This window comes from Brassica napus, chromosome C2 (assembly GCF_020379485.1).
Source record: "Brassica napus cultivar Da-Ae chromosome C2, Da-Ae, whole genome shotgun sequence".
In the NCBI taxonomy this organism is placed as follows: domain Eukaryota; kingdom Viridiplantae; phylum Streptophyta; class Magnoliopsida; order Brassicales; family Brassicaceae; genus Brassica; species Brassica napus.
This window is the reverse complement of record NC_063445.1, coordinates 31872654-31882111: the sequence shown is the minus strand read 5'-3', so window position 1 is coordinate 31882111 and position 9458 is coordinate 31872654.

Sequence of the window (9458 nt, the reverse complement as noted above, 5' to 3'; positions counted from 1 at the left end):
CTCGTATCACTTCCATCGCCGAAAGCAAGGTTCGGATCCCATCCTGGAAGCATGCAATCGTCCACCGAAAACTCCAGGTCGCCGAGAGCAATATCTTTCCCCTTCGAAGAATTCGGCCCCGTCGCAATAGTGGGAGCGGCGTTGGGACCGGCGTTGGAACCTTGGTCTTCAGGTTCAGAATCACTCCTTGTTTCTCCGCCCAAAGCAGGACCAGGATGCACAAACCTCAACGCCTTACGAACTCTCTTCGGCGTAAAAGAAGTCCAGAAAAAAGGACCATTCTTGAGCAGGTCCCTCATCGCAATAATTTCCTCAGGAAACGGAGCAAGAGGGTTGATAGAGGGACGATCGTTCCGCAACCTCCGAAACTGTGGGATACAACTCTCCTCAACGGACGCTGCGTCTACACGAACGAAGAAGAAAAACTTCCTCCACGAGTTGAAGTTAGAAGTGAACCCCTTTACCACCAACATGAAGTTCCGAGGAACCAGCCTGTACGTGTCCGTGTCCCGGATGATCCGTAATCGAAGAAGCGCTTCGAAATAATCAACGGTGAGAGAGAGACCATGCTTGTAGCTAAGGACCAGGATCCCTATGAGGTGCTGGATGCTAAGAGGATTCAGTTGGCTTATCGCCACCCCGAAACGACCCAACACACGGACGATGATCTCGGGGATCGGAAACCATAAACGGCAACGCACTACAAATGCCTCGTAACAAGTAAAGAAGCCCTCCGGGGGACTACTAGCGCACTCTCCTTGACAAGAAATCCTGAATTCCACCGCGTCCGAAATATGGTAGAACGACCGCATGACCTCGAGAAATCCGCTAGTGCTCTTACTCGGCGCGCCTGCCTCCACCGGACGACGGTTCATGACCGGGAACGATTTTTCTAAGGGAGGCGTGATCGAACCGTAACACGCCACCCACCATGCCTCATTCTCGGCGGGGTCTAATGAATGAGGAACGAATTTCATCTTCGGCACTCGAAGCTCTTCAGAAACATTCGCGGGCAAAGACCCTTTCTTCGAACTCCTCTTCTTACTCGACATCTCGTGTTTTTCTTTTTTTTAGATCAAGGAGGAAATGACGGAGAGAAAGAGAAAGAACTTTTCAAGAAAAACCTCTCTATGAGAATGAGTATGAGAATGAGTAAGTGTGAAGGTTATGAAGAAGTTACCTCCCTTCTTATAGGCATGATAAATTACTATTTACTTGCGGATTTTTGGACACGAACTTCGCCCAAATACACCAATCTCGTCCAAACTCGCCATACCACGCATTGGGACCTCGCTAGAAATCCACGTTCCCAATGTGCTGGGGGGCTAACTGTTGGGGTCAAAAACGGTTACGACGAAGTTAACGTCCAAATTCCCGAAGAAGAAAAAAACGTAGAAGAATTCTTCGACAAATATACTTTCGAAATAGATTCTTCTTTACGAAAAACCTTTGCGGAAGAAACACGAATCATCGGACAAGAGCTCGAGAAGGATCGTTACGCAGCGACCCAGCTCTTCCGAAACGTCGATACGACATCAGTCCATGTATTCTCGTCTACCCTTCGATGCTTTCTCCCGAATACCGTAGCGAACCCATCTCACGTTCCCCGCCATTTCTAAGTTATCAATCAAACTTTACCGTAAAAACCGCGGAAAGTTCATTCTTTATCGAAAGAAGCCGTAATAAACGCTTCGAGTCGAAAGACAGCCCAAAGGGACCTAGGACACGACTCGAGGCCCAACTTACGATTTCTTAACCAACAGCCCGTAAACCGCATGTCGGTTTACGCTTGGTCCGCAAGGGGAGATAAATGTCAAGTACCCGCGGATAAATACGAAATTTTGAAGATAATTACGAAGATCGGAAAAAATGGAATATCTCCATTTTTATGCTATGGCGGCTTAAGGGCAGAAGAGGAAAGACGTAAACCGACCTTGGAGTCAGTATATAAGGATTCCTAGGCGAGAGGCATGAGGAGAGGATTTTTCAGAGCGAACTTAGCACTTATAGCAATTAGGCATATTTCCATTTTTGTTATTCGAGCTGCGACTCAACTAGGTTATTACCGTCTTAGGGTTTTAGAACTAGGAATCTCGCCGACAGCTCTCGTAGCCCAGGCTCTTACCTTGTTGTAACGCTCAAACGCGAATTCGGAATAAGATATACTTTACTCTCTTTTCAATTTCTTATACTTTATCGTTGTCATTATTGTGTTCTGATTGCTTGGCGTGTGGTATTATCAGATATCCGGGACCTCTGGGAAATTAGGATTTTCCTAGTTTCCTTATTTAAACGGAAATCGACAGTGTGAATTTCGGTTCCCACAACAAGAATCTATCAAGAGTACTGCGACAAACCCTAAACGAAGTAAGGCTTTATAAAGATCAAGACATCACCATATCTCAACGACCTGAGTAAAAGAATCTTGAAGGCTAAGGAAATAAAGATATTCCGAAACATTGTGCTTATCCATTTAAGATATTCAAAATCTCGCAATCAAAGATCGCAGAAAACAAAAGTACGGAATACAAAAAAAAAGATATTAGACCAAAGAGATTAACTAGAAGCGGATTCATCGGGGACAGACGACCCCCCGACTTGATCCACTGAATCTTCATAAATTTGAGGAAGATCGAGCCTAGAGATCGACCAATCTGACACGGCGACTGAGCCAACAAGACCTTCACAATCTCCTTCCATATCCTTCAAATGAGGAAGCTCTGCATCTACGGTCAGGCCCTCATCCTTAAGCTCGTTAAGAAGATCGATGTTGGCGGTCACCTCCTGCAACTGGATCTCAGCGGACGCCTCCTTCGTCTTACGCATCCATTTTCCCTTCAAGGATTCGAGGACCTCTCGATACCGCTTCTCGATATCACGACGAGCGATACGTGAAGCACGACGAATATCCCGATCCCTCTCGACCTCGAACGCCTTGATTTTGGCCTTCTAAGCAACGACCTGAGCCGTAAGAGCTTCGTTCTCCCACTGAATTCTCCTCCAGTCATCATACAAAGCTTCGATCTTCTCAGCATCCCTTTTTCCCTCGCGTTTGGTGACTTTAAGTTCCTCCGAGAGCCTTTTAATCTCGGAACCAATGCTTTCAATCTTCTTGTCATTCCGAGAGGCCTCGACACGATCCTCCATCACCACGACGTACTCGTTGAAAGCTTCCATCACCTAAAAGGAATTCAGAACGGGCTAATAAGCACCTCGAAGCGACTTTCAGGAGGAAGAGAGCGAGAAGCAAACCTTAGAGCTCGCAACCGCGACCTTGGCGTAAGCTTCCTTCTCGGCCAAAGAAGCAAGGGACGGAAGATGACAGCCTACAGACCTCATGCAGCCGGCGAGAGAGATCAAGTCACCTTGAGCTGCAAACAAAGAACCATCGCCTTCGGGAAAAGCCTAGGACGAGATGAACCAGGCAGGGCGGCCCTCGATGATCGACGCCGCTTACGGGTCGCGGCAACAGTCTCATCTTCCGAACGAGGGCTCAACGAGATTGGAGATCGTCCCTCCAAAGAAGCACTTTTATCTTCAGAGTCCTGAACCAAGACCAAAGGAGGTATGTCAGAAGCTCGGTTCCTCGATACCGATCCAGAAGCATGAAATGACAACCTCCTCGCGAGCTGCCTAACCAATTGATCTAAAGATTGAGCTTGAACGGAAGGGGTCGCAACGACTCCCTGGGAATGTTCCGCCTCATCCTCAGAACCCCCAACCAGGGGGGCCATATTGGTCCCTTCCGGCATGGCGAAAGCAGTCCGAATCCGAGCCCGGTCAAACGAGGAGCAGTACAAACGACCTTTCCGAAGGACTCCGATCAGACCGCGAATCTCTTCTGACATCAAAAAGCTTCCGAAAGGAGCTGAAACAATCAAAGAAAAACAAGAAATTGAGTCACCAATTCTCCAAAGGGAAGGATCGACACTAAAGTAAAGAACTAACTAACATATATTCTCAGCCCAATTCCGGAGAAGTCGAGAGAAATCGAAATCGAGCGCAGACGCTCGATCCACCTTAAAAAGAAAGAACTGCTCGCGCCACTTCTCATCGCGATAAGGGAAGTCTTCGATAACGTGGCGAACCGGACGCGGAGACACGAGGAAAGTTCCGGGATTCTGCTTATTCCGCTTCACTAGACAAGGTGGCGGAACTCACTAAGACCGAAGGAAAGACCTTCCTTCCTAGCCCTAACCAAGAACGCTACGAGATGCCTAAGAAAATTTGGGAGGATTTGAGTAAACGACAAACCAAGCCCCGCCAAGATCTAGAGGACAGGCTCCGGGATCGGGAAAGTAAGTCCACAAGACTGGAAGAAAGGGAGATAGGCCCCGCAATATCCCCCTCGAACGGTTTCGGGAGTCTCAGACGCTGAAGCCAAGTCAACCACGACGTCGCGGTCAATCCGTATACCGTGTAGAGATCCTCGAGATCATCGATCGTAGTCGTCGGGCGAGGAAAGCTCAACGATGAAGACATTTTAGCTCAATGATTAAGAAGTCTCAAGGCAGTAGCGAAAGAGATGAAGAAGAAGAATCGAAATTGAAAAAAAAAAAAGAAATCCCTTGCGTACTTATAGTCGCCCTAACGGCTCTATCGCTACTCTCGAGAAATATAATGATGACCTAAAACTCTCCCTAGCGGTGGCTGATATAGCCGTTATGCGCAAGAATGAAAACGCGCCAAGCAACGGCCTTGAAAGTTTATCCGTCGTACCGATTACCGAGCGACAAAATCATGATTAAAAGCAAACCACCTCTTTCCGTTTCATTCAAACCGGAAAGAGGCTGGGGGACAAATGTTGGACCCAATTTTGGTCAGTATGTAAATAGGCCACGATCAACTAAATGGGCCACGATCAACTAAATGGGCCGCGAAGAGTTAAAGCCCGCAGTGAGCACTAAAGCTCCAAACGGAGACTTCGAAGATCCAGAGATCGCGGAACGATTGCTTAGATCGCGTAGCAGTTGCGAATATCACGAGCGCGGCATGCTATAGGAGGAGGTGGACACATAAGGAAGAAGACACGTTGAAAACCCTAGAGAGAGCTACACCCACACTTCGATCTTGTTTTCATCGATCTTTAGATCTTTTCCTTGAACGATCTCATTGTAACATTCAATCTTGTTTTACTCATTGTATTCAACCTCATTCATCAATAAAAGTCCATTTTTGCCTACCGGAAAATGATTATTTCGTTGTGTTCTAAAGATATCGTTGCCTAAATCATTTATCTTCTCCTGATTAAACTCCCGATCACTATCAAATTCTTAGTGTAGATTTTAGAATCTACAATTACCAAATGGCGTTAGGGAAATCATTAGTCATATATGAACTATTCATCTATCTCCTACGATTTCTTACAAATGTGTTTCATGTTCCTTCATTTCAGTTTAATCTCATTAGCATCAATACTTTGATTTAAGACACAAAATGCTCTGCTCACTTTTATCCTGAATATTGCTTGCTTCATGAGTCGATTAAGGGCTTGATGATTGGTAGAGGAACTCTTACGTGCAATCTCTATATTCTTGATACAACCGTTGATCTTGCTACCATCAATCTTTGTGGAACCTTGCAAGGGGATGAACATCTTTGGCATCAACGCCTTGGACATCCATCCTTGAACAAGTTACAACATATTCCTTGTATTTCATCTGTGTCTAAGTCTAGTCCTACTTCTATAGTTCAATGTCCTGTTTGTCCATTAGCGAAACAAAAGAGGTTACCATATGTGTCTCATAATCATCTTTCGGACAACCCATTTGATATTGTTCATCTTGATATATGGGGTCCATTTTCAATAGAGTCAATTGAGGGTTATAGATATTTTTTAACAATTGTTGATGATTGTAACCGTGTGACATGGATATATCTTTTACGAAATAAAAGTGATGTTTCAACAATATTTCCATTGTTTCTTACTCATGTTAAAACTCAATATAACTCCTCTATTAAGTGTATCGTATATGACAGCGCTCCTGAATTAGCATTTCCTCATCTGATTAAAGAACATGGCATAGTTCACCAATTTTCTTGTGCTTATACTCCACAACATAATTCTGTTGTGGAACACAAACATCAACATATACTCATTGTTGCTAGAACTCTTATGTTTCAGTCAAATATCCCTAACTCATATTGGTCTGATTGTGTATCTGCTGAAGTGTTTTTCATAAACAGAACACCATTTTACTTCTAAAGAACAAATCTCCCTATGAACTGCTCATAAACAAAGCTCCTGATTACTCTTTTCTTCGAACATTTGATTGTTTGTGTTATGTGTCTACTCTTGATAAGGATATGGACAAATTTAGTCCTCGTGCTGAATCTTGTATTTTTATTGGTTATCCATTGGGTGTAAAAGGGTATAAAGTCTTGAATATAGAAACTAATGTCATCTCGGTTACTCGAAATCTTATTTTTCATGAACATGTTTTCCCTTTTAAAGATTTACATCATTCACATTCACCTGATGTCATGTTTCCAAGTACTATATTGCCTACATGCATCTTCTGCTCATGTTCATGTTCGTGGTGGCATTATAGGACGACACATGTATCTCTTGATTCATTTAGTGAGGCTCATATTCATGTATCTTCAGCTCATGTTCATGATATTTCATCACATGCATTGTCCTATAATGCCACCACGAATGAGACTGTTGCATGAACTACATGACAGGCTCGCTTACTCTGTGCCCCCCCCCCCCCCACAATGCACAGCCAAGGTTCCAGGTTATCTCTCTGACTATCACTAAAACAGAACCTCTTACTTCCACTTATACTCCTTTATATCCCTTATCCTCTATTGATATTTGTTCCAACTTTCCACCTCTTTTTCAATCCTATCTTTTATCATATTCCCTTGATAAAGGACCTAAAACTTTCAAAGAGGCCATGGCATCATCTTAGTTTAGGAAAACGATGGCAGATGAGTTGCAAGTAATGGAGGATAATGGACCTTCACAGTTGTTTCCTTACCACCTGGAAAGAACGTTGTGGGATGTAAGTGGATTCACACGATTAAATATCATGCTGATGGTACGGTGGAACATCCAAAGTCACGCCTCGTTGCTAAAGGTTTCACACAGCAAGAAGGAGTTGATTTCACTGACACCTTCTCTCATGTTGCCAAGCTTGATAGTGTTAAACTATTACTTGCTTTAGCTGTGATAAAAGGCTGGTCTCTTTCTCAGATGGACGTATCCAATGCGTTTTTTCATAGTGAGCTAGATGAAGAAATATACATGACTCTTCCTCAAGGATACACTCCAGCTTCAGGTGTTCTTCCTTCTAATCATGTATGGCGCTTGCACAAATCAATTTATGGACTGAAACAAGCCTTCCGTCAGTGGTACCATTGCTTGTCTGATGTGTTGATACAAGCTGGTTTCTCGCAATCTCCTTCGGATAACACCCTCTTTGTGAAGCAGACTGGTTCAACCTTCACTGCAATCCTCATCTATGTTGATGATATAATGATTGTGAGTAATTGCGATGCAGAAGTTCTATCTCTCAAAGCAGCTCTGCATTCGAGCTTCAAGATCAAGGATTTGGGTTAATTGAGATTCTTCTTTGGCCTTGAAATAGCTCGCTCTGCTGCTGGCATCTCCGTATCTCAACGTAAGTATGCATTGAATCTTCTTGAAGATGCATGACTTCTTGCCTGGAAACCAAGTTTAGTGCCAATGGATCCGATTGTCAAGCTTCGTCGTGATTCTGGTTCTCTACTTGATGATCCCAGCCCTTATCGTACAATCATTGGTCGTCTGCTTTATCTTACGATCACACGTTCGGATATTACCGATGCAGTGCATTCTCTGAGCCAATTCATGCTAGAACCAATGGATATTCATTTGCAAGCTGCTTATCGAGTGTTGAAGTATATTAAGAACAATCCAGGCTTGGGATTGTTCTACTCTGCAAAGTCTGAAGTGTGCCTCAATGCGTTTGCTGACTCTGATTGGGCTACTTGTCCATACAGTCGACGCTCGATTACATGATATTGTGTTTACCTTGGGAAATCGCTGATTACCTGAAAGTCCAAGAAACAAGAGGTGGTCAGTAGAAGCAGCACTGAGGCTGAATATAGGAGCATGGCACAAGCGACTTGCAAGCCTGGATTCAAAAACTTTTCACATGTCTTCATCTCAAAGTCTCCACTGGTGCAAAGCTGTTTTGTGACAACAAATCAGTGTTGGGGTCAAAAACGGACACGGCGAAGTTAACATCCAAATATCCGTAAAAATCGGCATGAACGCTTTTACGAAAAGTAATCTTCATAAAGAAATCTTCGCGAAGACCTTTGCGGTGAAATCTTGCACTAGTCTCGGTTAATTCATCGAAACTAAACACCCATAGCCCTAGAACACGTTCATAGAACGTCAGAAATGGATCCAAACAAGGTCGCCACGTAACGACCAGTCCGCGAACGAGCCGGTCGCTACGCAGCGACCAACCAAGCCACTCGGTCGGTCGCTACGTAGCGACCGACCCGCGACCGACCCACGAACGAGTCGGTTGCTACGTAGCGACCGAACTGTCTCGAACGTTGATCAACGGGTACGACCCAAATTCGTGCATTCTCGTCTGTTCCTTAATGCTAGCTCCTATGTACCGCAGCCATATCATTTCTCACTCCCATCGATCGGAGTTATCACTTAAACTTTACGATAAAAATCGCGGAAAGTTTATTTTTATCAATAAAAATCGTAATAAATGTTTCGAGTCGAAAGACGGACCAAATAAGTCTAAAATCTGATTAGAAACCCACTTACGGTTTTTGAGGAAAATCCCATAGATACTATGGCGGTTTATACTCAGTCCGCAAGAAAAGATAAATGTCAATTTTCCGCAGATAAAGGTTGAGTTTCCGCGGATAATCATGAAGATCGAGAAAAATGGAATATCTCCATTTTCGAGTTATGACGGCTTAAGGGTAGAAGAGGAAAGCTCAAACCGACCTTGGAGGGAGTATATAAGGAGTCCTAGGCGAGATGCATAAAGAGAGGACTTTTCCAAAGCAAACTTAGCACTTAGAGTATTTAGGCAACTTTCCGTTTTTGTTATTTTGAGCTGTGACTCAACTAGGTTTTGCAGTCTTAGGTTGTTAGAACTAGGAATCTCGCCGACAGCTCTCATACCCGAGGCTTCTACCTTGTTGTAACGCTCATTCGCGAATTCGGAATAAGACTCCTTTTGCTCTTTTTTACGATTTCCTATTTTTCTCGTCTTTATTTCGTGTTCTGATTGCTAGGCGTGTGGTTTAGCAGATATCCGGGACCTCTTGGAAGTTAGGGTTTTCCTAACTTTCCTAATTTAAACGGAAATCTATAGTGTGAATTTCGGTTCCCACAATCAGCTATGTATATTGCTACAAACCCTGTCTTCCATGAGAGGACAAAACATGTGGAGATTGATTGTCATACAGTTAGAGATCAAGTGAAGAATGGA